Here is a 24,524-nt window from a genome sequence, read left to right on the forward strand (position 1 = left end):
TCTCTATATAAATAAAATGAACTCATTTTTCCCCGTCGGATTTTGACCTTAATAAGATTAAAAATCAAGATATTTCATGCAAATATAATATGCACAATCGGCAGAACAATATCTGAGGTGTGTTATAGGCTTATTATTTCTCAAATTCCTCGATAATCTTAGATTTCTATACTTTCTCTGCTGAGAAGTCACGGCCAAAATCGGTTAAGAACAATGGAAGTGGTAAAATATTTTCTCTCTAATAAATTCCTCCTCCCCCTGCCACGACTTAACACCGTTTGGGGATCGTTCACAAGGAACAGTTGAGAAGATAACACCGGTTTGACTTCGTAGTTCTTTCATGTGAAGTTATTTAAAATCACTAAACTAAGCTGCAGTGCTCTGTGGCGTAGTGGTTAGCGTGCTGGACAATTCACATTATATTTTCACGTTCGCGCCGACCTACCGTAGTCGTTTTTTTTTTTTCCTAAACAACTGGAATGGACTTTTCTTGGTGGCCGAACTGTTAACGTTGCAGATGATTTTTTTTTCACACTTTATTTTCGTACTTTTACTCATGACTCCGGGTTTGATCCTTCCTACTTACCTACCATAATATTTTTTAAAACTCCCCCCCGTCTCGGAAACAAACACTCGGGCAACGCCGGGTACCCCCGCTAGTCTATTATAAAATTAATCAGTAGATGATTTTACAGATTTTCCCGTTCAATAAAATCTGTCACGGTTTAATTAATATATTTTGAAGATTCACGGTTCCCGTAAGATTACCCAAATTAAACCATGTAAAATCTGTTCTGTACACAAATAGTTTAACATTTGGAAACATCGAGTGATGTATGCACTTTCCTTTTACTATTGCCGTTTTGGACTTCATACTCTGGAATCAGGCAATGGCGATTCAAGAACAGTGCATTTGTGGATTTCTCAACACTTGCTTCGCAATTACAAGTGAAATCCCTCATAGAGTATGTGCATTTTTCAATATTCTTTTACATGAGTTTCATTTCCATTTTGTCTTTGATAATACAACAACAATAACAGTATAATTTCTCATAAGGATTTTAGAAAATAGTCATTTTTACTTTTACAATGTTGATAATTACGTTTTGTAAATTTTAAAATGTGTTAAACAAAAAAAACTTACAGGAATATTTTCCCATTTTGTTCCTTTTATAAAAATAAAACCTGTCATCGTTTTATTCATAAATTTTGGAGAGATGTTTGTGTTTTTTTGTTTAATATCGGGAGGCATAAATTTTGCAAACGTTTTTTCTTGAACATTTTTACGTGCTATTTTCTTTCTTTTACATTTATTAAAATTTTATTTAAACTTGTTTTTTTTTGTATAGAAATGTTTCAAGATTATTATCTCTCTCCGAATATTCTTTTGTTTAATAAGATTTTCAAAAGGTGATGTTTATCCTCGTTTAAAAATATACGTCAAACAAACCTCTTCTCATAAGACAAACGTGTAAACTAAAGGTGTTTATACATTTATTTTAAATAGTGTTGAATGTTTTGCTTCAACACGTTGTATAACACTTCTGAACTTCAAATGTTTTTAGAATTCGATTTAATTAAAATTACAAATATACAGAAAAATCTTTCTCATATGTGTACCTGTCACGGAAAAATAATGTACTATTTCCCAAAATCTCGTAAATTGATAAAATAATATTGAAATAAAACGAAAATAAAAATGTACGTATTTTAGCGAACCTATTTCTAATTACTTTAAATACAAACGCAACATCGGTAGTAGAATTGAGTTGTCAGCTGTTTTTTGTAATAGCTATATGTTCAATAAGACACGGTTGTCTGCTTGTGAATATTAACATAGTCCCAAATCAGTGCGGCCCCTGACTCCCTCACATCGCTTGTCATCAAATTTTATTTTCTAATAAAAAAATGCATGTAACCTTGTAACAAGTGTTGCGCATTTCCAACCATACCACTCCTATATCGGCCCCGCTTGATTGAAGCTGGTAGTACATACATCACTTGGTGTTCCGAAATGATAATTTATTTTAGTACTAGCCAGACTCAGCATCTCTTAATTTCGGTGATCTGTGATTATCCTTTTTATTACAACATGAATCATTCTAGCATGATAGAATTAAAAAAAAAACGCTTATCGCGAGAAAATCGTGCACTAGCGAGTAACTTTGCACATTGAGTTTATTGCGGACGTAGTTCCAGTTTGTGTCATCAAATTTGTGGTGCAATTCCGCCCCCTCCATAAATCCTAAAATTATCCGATGAAATAATCCTGATCCCTTCGTTGACAACCAATGCGCTAGAGAATAAAATGTACTACAAAAATCACAGATGCAATACATTTTGTTCAACGTATAAGGAGTGAGCAAAACACAAATTTAACATAATTTGCATTTATGTTATCGAGTTGGCAAAATATTTTACAACGGAACAATAACTACATGTAAAATGATAGACATTATTTGAAATATGTTATGATCAAAATTTTATTTTGACCTATGTTCTGATAATTTGACAAACCGCAGTGTAGACATTACTAGTACATAGGATCTTCAAAACATTTAATGGATTATTTATTTGCTATATATATATATATATATATATATATATATATATATATATATATATATATATATATATATATATATATATTTCAAATTGAAGGAAAGACAAGTTTTGATATTCATGATTAAAAGAAAGAAAGGAATAACTGCAGCTGACCGTTTTTGCCCTCTCTCTTCTAGATCGAGGTCAAGAAATTTATTTTCTTTATAAAAAAAGCGAGATAAGCACAAGAGGAAAAAAATAGTTTTAAACTTTATTCAACATAAAGTTTGTTAATGTGGAAAAAAGCAGGAAAAACCTATATATGTAAAAAAAATAAATAAATAAAATATACGCATGATAAAAGTACAATGATAGAATATTCTAAACGCAAAATCGCGTTTAAACATAAGAGGTATTTATTCTGTTTACGAAGAAAAGGGCTCTTTAAACGAACGTGAATAGTCTCCAGGATCGCCAGGTGATAATCGGAAGGAGCACGTTTCAAAATTGTAAATGATTCAATGCTGAAGTTCGTAGCATAGTCTGCTATTGATGTGTAACTCAGAATTCCGTTGATCAATAGGTCCCACTTCTAATTCTCCTAGGTACGTACTGGTGGGCTCGACAATCCAATCTTAACGACATCCGTCTATTTAGTCGGCACTGTAACTACATATGAATTGATAAATTACATCATTGTTTTAGTAGGGATTAGACCGTCTTTTTGAGATCATGCCATTTACTAGTTTGTAGAGAATATATACACACGCGCGTGCGCACACACACACATATATGTGTGTGTGTGTTTGGGGGGGTGTATTTGTGTGTGGGTTTGTGTATTAGCGGCTAGCGCCCTGCCTTATTCAGTCGTAAAATACGCATAAATATATTTGAATTCATGCAAACTTCGTGTTTATTATCACAGAACCAGTGCTCTATTGAATATTATATTGTATCTAAATCGATAGTACCGATTTCAAAGATTAAAATGAAATGGGTGCTATCAGCTTGAAATGAAATCCAAATATTTCGCACTGCAGTTGCGTTCTCTACGGTTTGAACTATGGACAAATAGATTAGAAAGATTTAAAATTAGACCACTTCAATCTATGGCTGAATTTGCGCATGCGAAAACTAATAGAATATGTTTGAGAGTTGAAATGAACATTTTGCATTTAAACTTACCGACACCTATCTGTACGCGTTATTCACCAATCCAGATAAGATGCTATTCTTTTGAAATTATTCCTGGTGTATGATTACCATTTCGTGATAATTGTAGTATTATGCGCCACATATACATGTATATGTTTTATTCATATAGAATGTTAACATAATAAGCCACTGCTAATATAAAAATTATACCATAAAATCGCCAAGCGTTTGCTTATTGCAATAGATGTTAAAATGCAACGGTTGTAACCAATATTACTAGTATGGATGCACGGCACTGCCCGGGTGTTTGGACACGTTCACTTTTATAGATATATAGATTATTTGAAAAAAAATGTGTTCAATTGAAGAACTGAGAAAAAGATTTCGTACGTAATTCAATGAAACTTTGCAAATAAATAAATAAATAGCAAAAAGAAAGCTAAAAACCAACACCCGACAGAGATTTTAATATGCAATAATAAATCATTTTCAATTCATCGTGTAAAGAAAATAATGTCTAAATCATTCATGGGACTAAAAATTATTAATGAGAAAAGTGATTCTTTTAATGATATCGTATTTGTAAAAATTATCTTTCGAAGCGTGCAAATATTTTTACATTAAATAAATTTAGGAAACAGGACTATTGCCGACCCCCTCAAAATCAAAATCCAGTCTAACGCTTGGGGGCACAGCTTAACGAAGTCTGCGACCATGGATACAGTCGTTAGCAACCTTTGAGATTTGAAAAAAAATCACTCGACCGCCGGTCGTGTGTGAGGGAAAATTTACTCGCCCCAAAATATTTTTACTCGTCCGATTCATGTCTTTGTTTCAGTCAATAATAGTAAATAATTTTACAACAATTCAATTATATTTTTCTTTTTTATTCTTAATAAAAATACAAACAAACTATTCTTCCGATACCCAAATTATGTTGTAAAAATTCATACAAAAAATTAAAATATCTAGCCTAAACTGTGGGTGTTGAAAAAAAGTGTTACAAAAACTCCGGGTATTCACGATTGTGGACTGGAATCTCCTGGTACGAGATCTCCTCGGGCCGAAATCTCCGATATTCAAAAAAAAAAAATACCATTTAGCTGAAATGAACGAGATTTCTTAGGAAATCGGCATGGTATAATCCCTTTTTAAAATTTAAACGGTCAATTTTTCTTTGTAATTTATGGAAAAAAAAACTTATATATAGAACAGAAATTGGTCTGTTTTGTTTCTATTAAAACAAGGAATTCACCTCCGAACAACATTCTAAAATGTAGAATATTATTTTTATAATTGAGTATCGATGATTTTTTGAAAGTTGCGCAAAAAAGAGCATGCAAATATCTGAATTTATATAATTGAGAAAAATATGATTACTTGTTTTATAATTTAATTTTCGCGCGTGCTTGACGGAACGATGCGTTTTTTTCTTCTTTCAAATGTTCTTCGTTACTTTTGTAAGCATGAAGTGTATGTAGTTGTAGCGTCGAAATTTATTTTCTAAATGAATTTCAAAATCAGAGAGCTAAATGAAGGCGACATTTTGACTACTCGCCGAATGTGTAAATTTGACCTCTTGTTGACCTTTACGTGACCAATCTTTTTTCAATACACTATTCCAACGGTCTCACAGCTAGAGATGAAAGAATTCACAAATGATGAGACATTGGTAATTCTAAGTCACCGCATATTTGAGGGTCGTAAAATAAATGAGTTTTCCTGTTTCTTTATTTAAAGATATTTTATCGACTGGCGGGCGAGTGATTTACGACTTTTAGTCGCCCCAAGAAATTTTCAATCGACTGTGGCGACCGGTCGTGTAAAATCTCAAAGGCTGGTCATCAGTGTATTTTCCACATCATGCCACCTCACATCTTCGAAGTCAGCGTGAAAGTCAACACCAATGTGTATCTCGATGTGCAAGGGTGTGTGGTGATCTTATGGTGCAATCAGGCGACCGCTGGTAGACCCTGGGTCTAGCAGCAGGACTCGGCGCTTGTTGACAAGTCCAATAAGACCCAGGCTTAGCTTAGGAGTGATGAGACTTTGTAACCACCTTACCTGACCCCGCTAGACTACTTCTTTAGCTCATACGTTGAGAACATCACAAACATGTCCTCCAACAACACTAAAGCATGCATAACCGTCGCCACCCGCTAAGTATTCGCCGTGTTTCCACCGGCGCTTGTTGGAAAAGCATGCCCCCAGTTCCTGATACGGATTGAGGCGAGGATCGAGACTGAAAGCGACTACATTGAATAGCTATCATTTCTACTACATAATTAAGTTACCTGAATTGATTTTTTCAATACAAGTTTTAAAATAAAGCTGTAGTTTTGTTTTCTTTATGGCGACAAATTTATCGTTCCGCCTTGTATGTCTTCTGAGAACAATGGTTTTTAAGTTGTTTGGGTTTTTTTTATATTATGTTGTTTGATGCAAAAAGCGAGACAAGACGCAAGCTATATTTGCATGTGTTTCTGTCATATTGATTGTGTTTAGCTATCAGGGTGCTGAGACATAAAAAAGAAAACGCATGGAAAAAACCAAGTAAACTAATATATATATATATATATATATATATATATATATATATATATATATATATACAAACAGTAAAAGACAAACAGAAAAAAAAATTAGGCAAGCATTAAAACTGACAGTAAAACAAACTAACAGAAACAACAAATAAAGAGACAGACTGTGTAAACATCTTATCGTTTTAAATTCAAACTGTTATATCTTCTTTGTTTTTTGTTGCATTAAAAATAAAAAGTCCGTTAGATAAAAAATTAGCACACCTTACACTGATTTTACACCTGTAAAATTATGCTGACAGTTCCAAATAATGAATTCTTTGAATAAAGATAAATTCTGAAAGCCATGAATAATAAACAATGTTTACACTTTCCACAAAACTCGCCAAATGTAAGTCACTTCACAGTTTAAGAAAATAGAAAAGTCAGATTTCTTTAAATCCAAACTCCTACTCATAATTATATTTACTCGCACCTGATTCATTACTAACGATTTCTAACTGGCAATAAGTATTTCATGATCATTGGAATCTAAGTGACAACAAGACCTCCCACATTTCTAACAAAGTCTGCTTCTTTAATTACCATAGAAATGCTCTTTATGATCTTGAAAAAGTTGTTTATCTCTAAGTTATTTTTGATAACTAATATTGGATCTATTTAATATTTAAGTGACGATAAATTTAGCTAGGGCTGCAATTGTCTTTGTGCATATACGATTGTAGTTTACAGAGTGCTCTACATTTGGTAACTATTTCCTGGTAGTTTTAGTTTCTTTATTATTTATCGCTTTTTCTTTCTTTTTCATTTTAATATTATTGTTACTAGCATGGGTGCCCGGCGATGCCCGGGTGTTTGGAGGTGTGTGTTGAGTCAAAAAAAATTGTAGTAAGAAGGCAGGCTCGAACCCGTACCGCGAAGGAGGAAAAGAACGGGAAAAACGTGACGTCTTTGCTGTTACGACTACCGCCGAACCGGAAGGGACGTAGGTTAAAATTAAGGTTAGACAATCGAAAAAAGGGGATAACTTTCGAAAATATCGGTGAAAAAAGCTACTCTTCCCTGTAGAAAAGTGCTTAGTTGAGGGTGAAGAAATTAATGTTTTAGCCAATTGTTCGGTATTTGTCATCTTAAGGGTCGTGTTTCAAAACGATACTACTCTTTTGAAAATCTGTCGCCTCCGTCGAAAGTTGTAGGCAGACATACCAACATACATACATACATACATACATACATTTATATATTGGTAGCTCAAATTTTCGACCCTAACCGATTAAAAAGCTTGCCCTAGCTCTGAAAACGCTTTATGTAAAATTTCAAATGTTTAGACCAGAAATTGTCTGAATAATTTAGTAGAGACTGCAGAGGTCATTTTTTAAACTTTGTCCCCTATTATGACCCCTTAACATTTATTATTTTGGGGTCAAATTAAGTTATTACGTAAGATCCATGTCCAAGGGACCTACATCTAAAATTTGAATTGTTTATACCCAAAATTGGCGGAGGAGTTTGGTAGAGTTCTCAAATGTCAAATCGTTTAACTTTGACCCCTTAACAGCTAAATTTCTGGCCGAAAATGGGTTACAAAGCTTTTTCCAAATCTCCGTACCCTGTATATAAAATTTCGAGTTTGTTGACTGAAAATTGACAGAGTTATTTTGTAGGAAAATGTACACATACTTATATATATACACACACACACACACACACACACACACATACACTTTTATTTTGATAGGCATAAAGATTATTATTATTATTATCATTATTATTATCATTATTATTATTATTATCATTATTATTATCATTATTATTATTATTATTATTATTATTATTATTATTATTAGCTGGACCTGTGGAAATTTCATAGCGGGCTCTTTCATATGTTATTCAATTACGTTCTATGAATTATTTTTTTTCATTTCAATAATGTCTTTAAATATATAAATTAAGAATACTTTAAATTGTTTTGTTTTCTTTTCAAATAGATATGTTTATTTCATCCATCTATGTTTAATAACCTTTCCAAATGAATTTGCATCATTGCAATAGTTATTTGACATTTATTTCTCGCTTTTAATGACATTTGGTCTTCACCAGTGTTCGACTGGCAATAAGTCTTCCTAAGTTTCCAGATTTATTTATTCATTTCAGGAGCGTTTTTAAACTTTATACTTTTTAGTAGCCATTTTATTAATTTTTTATATAATGCTTATCTTAAATTAGCCCAAACATAATCATTCGCTTGCTTAGTGTCTCTTCCACTTTATTTTTATTACAGCTTTTATTACTCGTAAACTGTTTTAGCAATTTCCGGTCTGTTCCCAAAATTGCAATCAGAAACAATCGTGTCTATATAAAAATCATGTTATGCATAAGCACCGTTTGTTATTCGCACCTATTCACTTACTCGATCCATTTTTTAAAAAAATTAATATTCCTTATTTCTGTAAAAATGTATCTATAAATGAAAATATTGCAAAAAAGGTGCTTGTTAGGATAAAATCGATAGATCGTTTTTTATAAATATGTCTTTGTAACCAAAAGTAATATTACTTCATTGTCATGTCAAAAATTGTAATATATCCAAATATTATGAAAATTCTAAAATAAAGTTATTTATAGTTGAAAGTAATCTTTTACAAAAATGAGGCAGGGGGGATGCATTTTTCATAGATGCTTCAACATAGACGGTAAGATTTCAAACACAAAGGACATAACTAAGAGGATTTAGTGTTGGCCAGCTTTGAATGGCAACCAACATGATTGCCTATAGCGAATACATCGGAATCAGGTAATACAAAGCTATAGACAATTAAATAAAGTAATACATACGAATTAGGGAACACAAAGCTATAGCGATAAACGTTTTTCTTACTAAAACAAAATAGCATGTTGATATGTTACTATTTTCGACACAGTTTTGGAAGTAATATTAGTTTTGGGTTCAGGGACATATTTCAAAACTTGGTCTGTTGATTCTATCTTCACAAACACCTAAAATAAGCAAATAAACATTTTTTTTTTTTAAATAAAATGTGAAAAATTGATTATTGTTAAGGTAAACCAAATCGATAGTTTAAATATGTTGTTTTAAGCAAACGCAATATCACGTACTCAACTGGCATGTAGAAAATATTAATCCATCAAAAAAAAAAACGAAAATCCATTGAGTAGGTCAACTGCTAATGTTTTTTTTAATGAAAATAAAATCTATTGCCATAGACAAACAAATATTCCCTGCCATGAACAAGTAATCACAAATATTCGTTCAGAGTTATGCCCTCTGTATTTGAAATCTTCACTGTGTACTTTATTACATCCAAGAAAATGCAATCTTATCTAGTATTTCGTAAAATAACTTTGGAGTATACATTACTTTCTACTGTATTAATTTTCGTATTTTTTATTTATTACTATTTTCGACATTGTGTCACAATGACGTAGCCCCATTTGCTGGAGCTTGAGGCTTCGGCATTAATAAACTACGTGCCTAACTTGGTCTTTACTTGTGAGGTGCAGATCTGTTAAGCAAGGTTTATGATTTTGAAAATGGTCTGCTATGACTCAAGCCAAGAATGACAGTTTGTTTATAATATTGAACCAAAACAAAACAATATAAGACCTTAGAATTTGAAAGGTCAACCCTGAAAGAACTCATGGGTACAAAAACAAAACAACGTTTAAATGTTATGTATGAATTTCTCTCTCTCTCTCTCAATTTCTCTTTCTCTATTTTTCTCTTTCACTCCTCTTCTCTATCTTTCCTCATTGAAAGAGAGAATTAAATATAATTCTATTGCTTTAAACAGTTGACGGTTGCATTTTGGAGTCGGCGGACGCGACATAGTATGCGTCTGGTTTCAACTGGTATTTATAAAAATATGCGCCTTATTGTTAAATTTTAAATAAATTATATTTATTTTTATAAAATGTATTTGCTCGCTATTTTTGTATAAGCGTAAAATTCTAGCATGCCTTTAATGCCGATGATGAAAAGATGCCCGTAAGGACGCATGGGCTGCTTCTTGTCTTCATTGCGTCCTTACAGGCATTAAAGGCATGCTAGAATAGAAATTGAGATAGATAGAGAGAGAGAGAGAGAGAGAGAGAGAGATTCATACATAACGTTTAATATTGAACCAAGACAAAACGATATAAGACCTTAGAATTTGAAAGGTCAAACCCGAAAGAACTCATGGGTACTAAAACAAACCACCCAGAGTTATGCATTTCTCTGATCGGTTGATGCAGCTCTGTAGACCGTTTTTCTAGAACACCCCAAGTTAGTCTTCCCACCACGACGTGACGTCAGAAATCATGGCTGCATCATCTGGGAAACGCTTTCATTTCAAAAGCTTTCCTTTCAAAAGGTCATGGTCATATGATGGGGGCATTATCACCATAAGTTTCTTTCATTTCATCAAAAGTCTCCTGCGGTGTGCGTCCTTTCAAATACAAAAACCGGATCACTGCTCGACATTCAACAGGCTCTATGTCACACCTGACTCAGTTCAAACACCTGTAAAACAGAAACCAGAATTAGTTCAGAGCTGCAATTTGCACATAACCCATAGAGAAATAAATCATTGCACATGTAACATTTCAGCTAGATTAGACAACTGGAAGTGGGCCAGGGGCATTACTTATTGTACGCTCCTCGTAAGACGATACACAAACAAATCAATGCATTTCATAAACAAAATTCGTTTTGATGACATGATAATAATTATGCTTTCTTTCAAATAGTGAATAACGTTATTCCTGATTAAAAAGAATAAATGTGAATCATATATTTTACATGTATTTAAAGTAAACGAAAGTTTACTGATAATGACAAATAAGTATACGGAAAATTGAAAGCTATTCTTTTTATTAATCGTGTTCATGCTGATAAAAATATATTCTTTTGATGGGAATATTATCATTGTTATCATTACTCTTATTATTGGTCGTAGTAGTGTTAGTAGTATTATTTATAGTAGAACTAGGATTGCCTTATCAGTCGTGTTCACACAGGCAATCAAAGATATTGTTTTGGAGAAAAAACTATGGTGTTACATAGAGTCTGATAAACATATCTCTTCAGAGATTCAGTACTAACCACCTCTTTCAAAAATCTTTGATAGTTTGCGTTATCACAATAGCCGTTTACCGTTGATGGTTCGTTGGTGTCAAAGCTAATTAAAATGATTTGTTTTTCTACTACGATATTAAATGCAACAATGTTTAAAAATTATAAATGTTCCCTCGAAATTTCCATTCTTATTAATTACAATATGCTGTTTTAAATGCGCCTCCTAATTTAATAAAAGAAAAAAACTTAGAAATGTTCCTTCTGATTTATATACAAAATGCTCTGGAAAGACCCATACTGATTAATTACAAAATGTCCAAGAAATGTACTCGCTGATAATTTTACAAATTACAGTGGACATTTTCCTTCTTATTAATTATTCAATGCCCTGGAAATGTCCCTGCTGACCAATAATAAAATGCCCTGAAAAGACTATTTCTGATAATTTGAACGATGCGCAGGAAATGATGCTTCTTATTTATTACAAAATGTCTTAAAAGTGCGCCTTTCTTATCAATTAGAAAATGCCCTGGAAATTGCTTTTTTGAATAATCATAAAATGCCTGGGTCGTGTTCCTGTTAATTAATTACAAGATACCTTGAAAATATCCTTTCTGATTTATTAACATATGCCATAGAAATTCCCCTTTTGTTTAATTGGTACACACCCTGGAAATGTCTCTTTTGAGAAATTATAAGATATCGTGGAAATATCATTTCTGATAAATCATACGATGCCCTGGAAATGCCCCTTTTTGATTAATTATAAGATATTCTGAAAATGCCCCCCCCCTGGTTAATTATAAAATGCCTTGGAAATGTCCCTTCTGAATAATTACAAAATGCCCTGAACATGCCATTTGATTAATTGCAAAATGCCTTGGAAATGCCCCTTCTAAGTAATTACAAGATGCTCTAGAAATATCGTTTCTGATGAATTAGATAATACCCTGGAAATGCCCCTGCTTATTAATCATAATATTCTTTCAAAAATGTATATTCTGATTAATTAAAATTTCTGCTGATTAATCATGAAATTACCCCTTCAATGTCTCTCATGATTAATCATAAAATACCCTGGAAATTGCCCGTCGGGTTTATTATAAAATACTATGAAAATGTTCCATCTTGATTATGATAAAACACCTTCGGAATGCCCCCTTTTATTAATTCGAAAATGCTTTCAAAATGTCTATTATGATAAATTACAAAAGCTCCTATTAAGGTAACTTCTGATTAATTATAAAATTCCCTGGAAATGTCCATTTGGTTAATAATAAAATGATACGAAATACCACTTCTGATTAACAATTAGATGCTCTGGAACTGTCCTTTTGTGATTTATTACAAAATCCCCTGGAAATATCCTTTGTATAAAGTATAAAATGACTTGGAGATGTACCTTTCATATTAATTATAAAATGCTATAAAAATGTACCGTCTGAATTATTATAAATTTCCCAACAAACGCTTTTACTTATTTACAGGGTGTTTCAAAAGTCTTGGGAACATTACAAATGCGTATATCTCATGAACTATTCCAGGTAGAAAAATGAAACTGGTGCCATTTTAAAGCTTGCTTAATCAAGGTTTTGGTCATACTAATGATTTTCGTCTTATCTTTCCAGGTGCGGTAATGGCGTTCTCTAAACAAGACAAGGCAGTTTGCGTCCTCCAATTTGCAAAGACTGAATCGTGGACATGTGTTCAGCGTGCATTTTGCAGGAAATTTAAAAAAGAAGCCCCTGAAAGGAAATCCATTGTCAGATGGCATGCTAAATTTGTGAAAGATGGGTGTTTGGGGCTTTGTCAAGCAACAAGTCTATGTGCTGCCCCTTCCAAGAGATATTTACGAACTAAAGGCTCGAGTAACAGCAGTTGTGGGAACCATTGACGTCAAGATGCTGGAACACGTTTGGCAGGAAATGGACTATCGACTAGATGTCTGCTGTGTGACGAATATTGCTCATATTGAGCAACTTTGAAGATTCTCCACAAAACTTGAAACTTTAACCTTTCCAACGGTACCAATTTCATTTTTCAACTCCTAATAGTTTTTGAGTTATTAAAAATCGTTAAGTTCCCAAGACTTTTGAAACACCCTGTATTATGAAATGCCCTAGAAAATGTTCCTCCTGATTAATAATTAGATACCCTAAAATGCCCATTCTAATAAATTATAAATTACTCTTCAAATATTCCTTCTGACGATTTATAAAATGCCCTAAACATTGCCCTACTAATTGTTATTAAATGCTTTGTAATGCCCCTCTCTGAATTATTATAATATGGCCTGAAAGTTTCCTTTCTAATTAATTACAAAATTCTCTAGAAATGTCTCTGCAGATTAATTATAACATTCCCATGAAACACCCCTTCTGATTCATTTTAAAATGCCTAGATATGTCCCTTCTGTTTTATTGCAAAATTGCAATGAAATGTTTCTTTTCTGATTCATTATATGCCCTGAAAAATCTCTTCTTTTTTACTTATAAAATACTATGGAAATGCCCCCTCTTATTAATTATAAAATTCCTTACATTTGTATCTTTTGATTATTATAAAATTCCCTAAATATGGCCTTTAGGATTAATTATAAAATACCCTGCAATTGTCCCTTCTGATATTTAAAAAAAATGCCATGGAATGCCTCTTCTGATTAATTACAAAATGTCTTGAAAATTTACCTTCTGATTAATTATAAACTATCCCGAAATGAACCTTCTTATTAATTGTAAAATACCCTTTAAAGTTTCCTTCTGAATGATTATAATATGCTTCTTGAAATTCCCCTTCTGATTAATTATAAAATGATCATTATGCTGCGTGGTCAGGATAAGATCAGAACATTTCATCAAATTGATGCAAGACAGACTGACCTGAAGATTCAGATCTTTGTTATTTAGTAATGTTTTATGGTACATTGTTCAATCTCATTGTAATTGTTTGATTATGAGATAAGTTTTTTACTGATGTGTATTTTTAATTTTAAACTACCTTGTAATTTCCACGACTTCTGCTAGTTTTTATTATTACAAATAGTAAAACATATTCATTGATGTGAATCGATTACGTAGAATAGTTATGGAAAATGTCCATCCTCCTAGCTAAACCTTTAGATAATCATTGGTGTCTTAAATCGCAGGAACGATGATTGGCCAAAGAAAATTTTGAAAAACAAAATGATGAGCCAATGGCGTAATAACTAGATTTTAGAGACTTCTTACTCATTGAGGCTGGAAAATAGAGAGTATAGTTGAGTGATTTTAGAAACCATGTACTCTCAAAGCAAGAGAAAAGTGATATTAAATTAATATGGGACGTTAATCCATACAGATAGATGGGGGGCAAATGCTCAGGAAAGGGGATATTTCTTCCATTAGTATATTTGCTAAATTTGACATCCTGAATAAGCAGACTTGACTTAAATCGACTAGAGTTCCAGGTCAGATTCCAAATTTACACGGTCATAGTAATTGTTGCAAATATCTCTATATCTATAGATTCATGTTAATTTGTGTTTTTGCTTTTTCTCTATCTGGATTACGGCTTCTCTCTCTTTTTCGTTTATCTCTCTTTCTTTCTGTCTTTGTCTCAATCTCTCCTTCTCTCTATATATGTATATATACAGAGAGAGAGAGAGAGAGAGAGAGAGAGAGAGAGAGAGAGAGAGAGGAGTTGGGGGACAAAGACATATAATGAGATCTGTATTACTATTTAATTCATGATGATATAATTGTGATTTTGCGTATTTTCTGATCTAAATTACTTTCACTATCTTAAGAAATAAATGGTGTTGTTTACTTTGAAGATCCTGTTTCTGTTGACGTTGTAGTTGTTGCATGTTTTTATTCACTAGCATTCACAACGTTTCCATGACATATTTCTATCACGAATTCTCTATAAAAGGATATCGAAAACTATCGAAAGAAGCACTATGAAGGTACTCAACGTCGCTAAAAAGAAGTGTTTCTATAAAAAAGACGTTGGTTTTAACTTCGTACCCAGGTGTCACTGCATATCCTAAACCCCTGTGAAACTGTCACTACCTGAAGATCCTACCTAAAATGTAAATCATACGTAACAATTTTCGGAAACTGATTTAACAGAAATAATACTTAAACGGTATTATTTTTGGATATATAACAAATTAATGGGACCCATAAAATGGCGCTGCTTGGTGGAAACCTGCCCACTTCCTTGCAAAAAGGCAAACTACGGTTGTTGTTGGTGGCTACTGTTGTCCCGAACAATTGTGGACACTGCCGGGCGTAGCCGAAATTAAATAATTTGGCTTTCACTGGCGATTAATGCTGGCTTTGGACGATAACATAAATTTATTTAGGGAATGAGTAAATCAGTATGAATTAATAAAATTACGAAAATTGTCCATTAGAATAATAATTAAAGTAAGAACAAAAGTTTAAGAAATTAAGGATTCTCACTGTATATAAACTGTTTAGAGTGATCGAAATCAATGATAGAAGTCCTAGGGGTGTCCGTTTGTTGTTACAGTTTTTCCCTTATCTTCAACTCTTCCACTAAATGTATTAAATAAAATTACAATTTGATGTCGCCTTTTCTAACGTGTAAAACAAAACAATTACGACTTTTTTCATTCGTTTAACTTCTTTGAGTATTTCCAAGTTATGTACGGCGTATAGGATATATATCCCAAACGCCGTACATAAGAGAACGGCATTCGGCATAGAAACCACCAACCTCCCCATCTAAAGTACGTCGTTCGGAATAGACATCTCCAACAGCCCCAGGCAAAAGAACGGTTTCCGGATGAGATAACCCCCTTTTTTGGGTGTATGTGAAATTATAATTACCCCAGATTTTACCATGACATGACAGGTTGGTATCATACACACCTTAAAATATTAAATATAAAAAAAATGTGTGGTTGCAGTGTCGGTAGGAGAGAATTATATTTATTTAACACACGTGCCTACAAACCTGACAGCTAGTTAATTAAAGTGCATGATACAAATCTTTTTATCCCAATAAATACTCGTCCTCCAAACTTGAATGAGATTTTCTTTATCAGCATCGGCCAAACCCTTTTAAAGTCGTCGTTATAAAGAAAATTGTGGTGTTGGACCTAATAAACAAATTTACCCCACACATAAAAAAGTTAACGTGTGCGCAATGTCGACAATTCAGTAGATGATACTACCGAAACATAGTTTTAAATCGGCGACGATTGTAATAGATTACGCAGGTTCAATAAAGTTAATTTAAATAAACTACATTTAAAAATCGTAACTATATTTTAAAAATATAGTTAATTAGTATTTAAGCGCGGCATTGCCCGGGTGTTTGGATGGGTCTGTTGAACAAAAAAAAATGTTGTAATAGGAAAGCAGCCTCGAACCTGTACCGCAAAGGAGGAAAAAAGGGGAAAACTTGACGTCTTTGCTGCTACGACCACCGCCAACATGGAAGAGCCTTATGTTAAAATTAAGGCTAGACAATCGAAAGGAGATTATGATTTTAAAAAATATCGGTGAAAAAAACTAGCCCCTTCTGTAGAAAAGTGCCCAGTTTAAGGTGGAGATATTAATCTTTTTAGCCAATTTTTCGATATTTGTCGTCTGTAAGGTCGAACTTCACAACGATACTGATCTTGAATAAATTCCGTCGTCCGTCGAAAGTGATGGGTAGACATGCAAACATGCATATATACATGCATTTATATATTGGTAACTAAAAATTTTTGAGCCAACCCGATGAAAAAGCTGGACCTATCTCTGAATACTCTTTATGTAAAATTTCAAATGTTTAGAGCAGAAATTATCTGAGTAATTCGGTAGAGTCCGCAGAGGTCAATTTTTTTAACTTTGACCCTATTATGCCCCTTTAAATTGTATTGTTTTGGGCTCACCTAAAGTTATTAAGTTAGATCAATGTCCAAAGAACCTATATCTAAAATTTCAAGTGTTTAGACCCAAAATTGTCAGAGGAGTTTGGTAGAGTTCTCAAAGGACAAATCGTGGAACTTTGACCCCTTAACAGCGAAATTTCTGGCCAATCACATATATTTCCCAAATCTCAGTACCCTGTATATCAAATTTCGAGTCTTTAGATTAATAATTGATGAAGTTATTGCGTAGTGAAATGTACACACACACAGACAGACACACAGACACGTTCACTTTTATAAATATACTAGCATGGGTGCCCGGCTTTGCCCAGGTGTTTGGAGGTGTATACTAAGCAAAAATACAAAAACAAAAAAAACGGCTATTTTTTTTTAACTTTTACCCCTATTATGACCCCTTAACATTTATTGTTTTGGACTCAAATCAATTTATAAAGTTACAGCCGTGTCCAAGGAACTTATATTTAAAATTTCAAATTTTTTTACCCAAATTGTAAGGAGGTGTTTGGTTGATATTAATTAATTTTTTTTAGACAATTATTCTCATCTTTATGAGTTGTTGTTTTTCATCTTTTATTCGTTTGTTTATTCACAACGTTTCCGCCAACTATTCCTCTGGCCTTCGTCAGGTGGTAACTGCGACGGATAAGAACTTCGTGTTACATGATAAGGGCTGTCCCCTGTTCATGTAAGTATAAAAATAGAGAGATTAGTTAAAATGAAAATAAGAGAAAGCAGAAATCGAACCCTGGACATAAGTTTTAAAGAACAATAGGTTTAAATGGAATGTCCAGTAAATTGTTAATTCGGATGAAATAAATAATAAATAAAGTATTCAATTGTTAAATGGATGTGGATAATAAAATATGGGTTAAATAAATTAGATATGTAGGTTAAATTCCTTTGTGGAAACAACACAAGAAAAATAGGTTATTGGGAAATCAATGTCGGAAACGTGCAAAGTCGCGCATGTTGAAACACGTGAATTTTTCTCACGTGACCAGGATGCATGGATTTCTCAATATAGGAAGTGGGAGTTAGTTGGTCGCGGAGACAGTCAGAGAGACAGTCAGGGGAGACAGTCAGGGGAGACGGTCAGTGAGAAAACTCAGAGACAGGCGGACGTCTGAAGCGAGACGTTACTTCAGAAACTAAAATGTGAACTTTGAATTCTTAATGAGGAAATCACGACCGGTCGTAAGGAAATAAAATTCATCATATGTTTTGTGATAAAGCTCATCTTTGTGTTTGTGATTTCTACAAAAAGGTAAATTGTATTGTTATTATATGTCTGTGTTATAAAATGTCATACAACAACATCTCTCTCTAAGATACAACATACATCATATGTAATAAGACAAGAACTCTCACTATGACTCATATCTTTACTAATAAGAACTCACGTAACATACGCGCACAAGTGGTATCGTCTAATACAAATAATAATAACCATATCACCCAGTATATAATATTCGAATCTCCTTACTGCATTCTCAGCCATCACTGCCATCCGTAGTTGTTGTCGTCTAACCACATTGTTGGTCAAGTAAACCTTTGGCACGCTTTGGGTGGGATTGAAACCGCTCTCTTCAGACAGTGTTTGGAGTTCTCAAAAGTCGAATCGTTGAACTTTGATCCCTTAACAGACAAATTTCTGGCAGAAAACGGATCACGTGGATTTTTCCCAAATCTCAGTACCTTGCATATCAAATTTCGAGTGTGTAGACTAAAAATTGACAGAGTGACAGACACACAGACATACTGACACGTTCACTTTTTTAGATATACTAGCGGGGGTACCCGGCGTTGCCCGGGTGTTTGTAGGTGTGTGTGGTGTTAAATAAAAAAGAAACCGGGGGGGGTAAAAGTTGGTAGGATCGAACCCGAAGCCCTGAGGCGAAGTTTGAAAATAAAATCTGCCAGCCAGAATGAGTTAGTGAAAGATGTTTGAATTTATTTAAGAACCAGATTGAGAGGTGCTCGCCCGGAAGTCCTCGAGCGTTACGACGACGACGACGACGACGACGACGACGACGACGACGACGACGTAGGTTTGTTTGTTATAAACGAAATAAAAAAAGACAAACGTTTTAATTAAGCGAGGGGGGTAATGAAAACATCGAAAAAACACAAAAAAACTAACGTAAGGCAATCGAACGATGAAAACAGAAACGAACCCGTGAAAAATGGCTTAAATAAGCCTGTTTCGATATTAAAATTTAAAAATTCGGTGTGTACCCGGGTGTTTGGTGGTGTGTGGTCGGGGGTGGATAAGCGAAGTAAAAAAAATAGGGTTCAATATTAAAATTAAAAAAATCGAAATAAAAACACACCTGACACGAACCCAAAACGTTTAGATAATGAACCAACGCGTTAATTAACTGACCTAACGCGACGTACATGAAATTTGTTCAGTTTTTCAACTATTTAAAGTATATCAGGCCATGACGTAATCTGGCGCATTTTTGTTGATCCCCCGTCGAAAATTGTGGATTTCGGGGTGAAAAAATGAACGTTTTGGCCAATTTTTCGATGTTTTTGAGCGAAGGATGGGGTCGATATGATAACGAGTTTGTGAATTTTAGTCGTGTCTGTCGAAAATTTTTAGCAGACACACAAACATACACACATACATACGTAATACATGTTCGCTTTTATATCTATATAGATAGATAGCTCATCGGAACTTATGTACAAAACGACGAGCGAGTGGGAGAGAGAGAGAGGAAATAAATGTCAGTTGCTTTTTTCTTCGATATAGCTGTGAAATGTTCTTTTTTCTTCAGAATAGAAAACAAATGTAAAAAGCAAGCGAGAGAGCAAGACGAGAAGAGCGAGCGAGAGGGAGAGTGACCTAGAAAGAAAGTTGGGAAGAATATATAAACAGAGAGAGAGAGAGAGAGAGAGAGAGATAGAGAGAGATTGATAACGTATTTTTGCGAGAGAGAAAATATATACATTCTCCGTAAAATGTAAGAAAATGAACGCAAAAATTTATTCGGTAGGCAAAGGTTGGTATCATTGCGACGTCATATCTGAATGGTACATTAGCGTCCGTTTAGTATATGAATACTAGTAATCGGGAATATAGGAATTGTCAGAGCTCAGCCAATCAGATTGAGCGGAATTAGTCTGGGGATACTTTTTGATTTTTTTTTATTGAGAAAGAATTAGATTAATGTCTATGAGTTTATAATCTAGTTAAAGATGGTTTAATTCCATTTCTGTTGAAATTGCAGAATTCCTCCCGGTGATGACAGGAGGCGGTAGTAGATCATGATATTTAGCGTGAAAATAAGAAGTACTCCCTCCAAAGATGGTTGAGAATATGCTTATGTTGCTCATAGAATTCAATGGAGGATTTTATTATAACGGCTAAATGTGTCTAAAGTGTCATTCGTAATTTACATAAGGTAATGGCAAATAGCTTAGATATAATAAATATGTATGTGGCATGTGTTACTGCAAAGTTACGGTACCTTTGTCCGGAGGGGATTTTTTTTTAAATTGAAATATTATCTCTGGAGATCAGATTATTCGTAAACTGATTTTAAAAGTAAATATGATGATTCATATATTTTGTTCAAGAGAAAGGTTTCGACAGAAATAATTAATATTGAAAAAAAAAAAAATTTTATTATTATAAATTCAAAAAGATAGATTAATAAAGAATGCATGTAAAACACCTAAAAAATCCAAAGAATGATAATTTTTCACATGTTGTCAGATTAGATTTAATAATGAATTTTAGCGAGGTCTTCAGATAAACTACTGCCGTTAACTTACGGGGAGTATAGAAATCGCAAGTAGTTTGGATCGGTAAATACGCTTAATCGCCGATATAGCGTGATTTATATTTTTGTGAGTTTGCTTGTATGTATGTATGTATGTATATATATATATATATATATATATATATATATATACATTTAATGATCAAAGCGAAACTGAGAATTAGAGTTCGCAAAAAAAGCCGTTTCAATGGTGTCAAAGTGCCTAAACATATTGATGTTTCCAAATTGAAGGATCCAGTCGTATGAAGTGCCTTGAAATCTGCTTTCAACTAGGTGGATTTCTCAGATTGTGACTGGGAGACAGTAAGAGATACAATATACCAAAAAGGTGTTGAAGTTCTTGGATTGAAGGTTCCCAGACATAGAGATTGCTTTGCTGATAATTTCGATCAAATTAAGCCTCAAATTGATAGAAAGCGGAAAGCTTATTTGAAACTTCTCAACTCTTCACCTCTGAACGAGCCAGCGCTCTCTGCCCACTTTTCTTCTGTTAGTAGTGAGGTTCAGTGTTGTGTGCGCCAAATAAAAAACAAATGGTGGTCTAACCTCTCCAGGGAGATACAGACTGCCTACGATCATAGAGATGTCAAGCCATTCTACACTTTGCTTCATCAGGCTTATGGCCCGAAATTCTCTTCAACTACACCACTCCTGGCGAAGGACGGGAAAACCTTGCTGAAAACCTCAGATGAAATTAAGCATCGATGGCATGAACACTTTCATGATCTTTTTCATAACCCATCCAATGTTGATGTTGCTGCAATAGAAAGTATCCCTCAATGTTCCTTTTGTCCGGAACTTGATGTTGAACACACTCTTGTGGAAACAGTTAACTGCATAAAACAGATAAACTCGAACAAAGCCCCTGGGCTGGATGACATCCCTGTTGAGCTTCTGATACATGGTGGTGTCAATGTACATTGTGTGGTCCACTCTTTGATACTGTCAGTATGGCAGGGTGACCCGGTTGCCCAAGATTGGGTAGATGCCATCTTTGTTATGTTGTACAAAGGAAAGGGTACAGCATCTGATTGTGGAAATTATCGAGGTATCTCGCTGCTAAGTGCGGTTGGAAAGGTATTTGCACGGCTCTTGCTAAACCGATTGGAAAAGTTTGTATGTCCTAATGTCCTTCCGGAATCCCAGTCTGGTTTAAGAGGTGGGCGAGGAACTGTGGATATGGTGTTTTCTGCTAGCCAGCTCCTGGAAAAATGTATTGAACAGCGTATGCCTCTTTGCCAGGTGTTTGTGAACTTAACCAAGGCGTTTAACACAGTCAACCGTGAGGCTCTCTTGAAAGTGCTGGAAAAATTTGGCTGTACACCTGCTTTTACAGACAAGTTCAAGCAACTTCATCATAGTATGAAAGGTCGCGTCAACTTCAATGGTCAGCTTTCGGAAGAATTCTTCATTGATAATGGTGTGAAGCAGGGTGATATAGCTGCACCAACATTGTTTTCGATCTATTTGACTGCTGTGCTTTGGTATGGTTTCCACGATTGTGATATGGGTGTTTATATTAGATTCCGAACGACTGGAAAGGTGTTCAACCTCAGAAGATTCCAAGCCAAAACACTTGTTAGTGAGTGGCTTGTTAGGGAACTGTTGTATGCTGATGATGCTGACCTGGTAACCCACTCCCCAGTAGATATGCAACTAGTGATGGATCTCTTTATAAATGCTTGTACCTGCTTCGGACTGACAGTTAGCATTAAGAAAACTAAAGTCATGTACACTCCCGCTCCCAATGATCTGTATGTGAAACCTGATATCTTCGTCTGTGGAAAGCGCCTTGAAGTCGTAAAAAATTTTGTCTACCTTGGCTTATCAAATGATGGCACTCTTAATGCGGAAATAAGACAGAGAATCAGCAAGGCATCTAATGCTTTTGGAAGGCTACAAGATAGAGTCTGGTCTGACGGTGATCTGACTCTGACAACTAAAATTTCAGTATATCAAGCATGTGTAGTACCATCCCTATTCTACGCATCTGAAACTTGGACCTTGTACCGGACACATATAGAATTGCTCGAGAGGTTCCATCAGCACTGCCTTAGACGCATTCTTGGTTTAAAGTGGTATATCTTTGTCCCTGATACATATGTCTTAAAAAAGGCCAAAACAACCAGTATTGTTACCATTGTTATTAAGAACCAGTTGCGTTGGGCGGGTCATCTCATCCGGTTTGAAGACTATCGTCTCCCCAAACAATTGTTCTATGGTGAGCTCTTTCTTGGAAAAAGACCCCAGCACGAGCCCAAAACACGTTTTCGTGATAGCATCAAGGAGAGTCTGGTGAGCTTTCATATTCCTGTTGACAGTTGGGAGTCCCTAGCGTATGATCGCAAGCATTGGAGGACACTGATATACAGGGATGCAGAACACTATGAAGCAGCCAAAATAGACCGAGAGAAGCTTAAGAGAGCATGTAGGAAATGCCAAACCTTGCCGCCCAACCATGGAGATCTCTGGATCTGTAAGGTGTGTGATCGGGCTCTGTTGTCGAAGGCAGGTTTTGTTAATCACATGAAAGCCCATGATAATACAGGTTCCGCTGCTGTTAGTCTCATACAAATCAGTGAGCGTTTCCAGTGTCATGTCTGCTTGAGGGTTTGCAAGTCGCTGGCAGGGTTAAAAAGTCATATTCGGACACATGGACTTTTAGTGACTGAGGGAGTGCCTCTCGTCTGACAAGACGTTGCAATCATCATACATATATATATATATATATATATATATATATATATCAAAATAATTCTAGTATATTGGCTAGAATATTATTATTATTTTTATTATTATTATTATTATTATTATTATTATTATTATTATTATTATTATTATTATTATTATATATTTTTTGCAACCATGCACATATTTGTCTCCTGTCTACAAGAGAAGAATATTTTGCTCATTGGCTGCAAAATTCTAAAGTTCGAAATCTGTACAGAACAGTTGTCTAATCAGAACTTTAATAGAATAACTAACGATCAGAAACTCTTCTGAAATTCAAACACGGCTTCCGAGGTTATGGACACGGCGGTAAACATCATTTCGATGGATCAGCATCAATATTCAAACTGTAGCAAGTGAACGTTTAGAATATTTATGAATCCAAATGTTACACACAGTAATTCAGGCACAAACTAAAAACAGAAAGGACCCAGACTTTATTGAAAAAATAATGCACCTGTTTTTGAGGAATTAATACAGTGTTTAAGTAACTGCGGTCTATTACTGGTAACAAGAGAAGTTCTGGACGATGACCACATTGAGCATATTAAGAGAACATTATTCATCAAAAGGAAATCTAAAATTATCTCTTTATATTCTTAATTGACATCTCCTAAATGTATGGGAGCTGAGACGATTACAGATTATATAATAAGAGCCGAAACCAACGCAAATACCTCTAAAATCTGGCGAAGTTATTAAAGACAATCCGTTAATCTTCATAGTTCTTAAAGTGTTATAGAGTGATTTCAAGCCATTCACGACCGTGATAACCCAGAAAAAACGCATGACTTTTA

Source organism: Euprymna scolopes, chromosome 1 (assembly GCF_053919585.1).
Source record: "Euprymna scolopes isolate OS-2025 chromosome 1, ASM5391958v1, whole genome shotgun sequence".
NCBI classification, from domain to species: Eukaryota; Metazoa; Mollusca; class Cephalopoda; order Sepiida; family Sepiolidae; genus Euprymna; species Euprymna scolopes.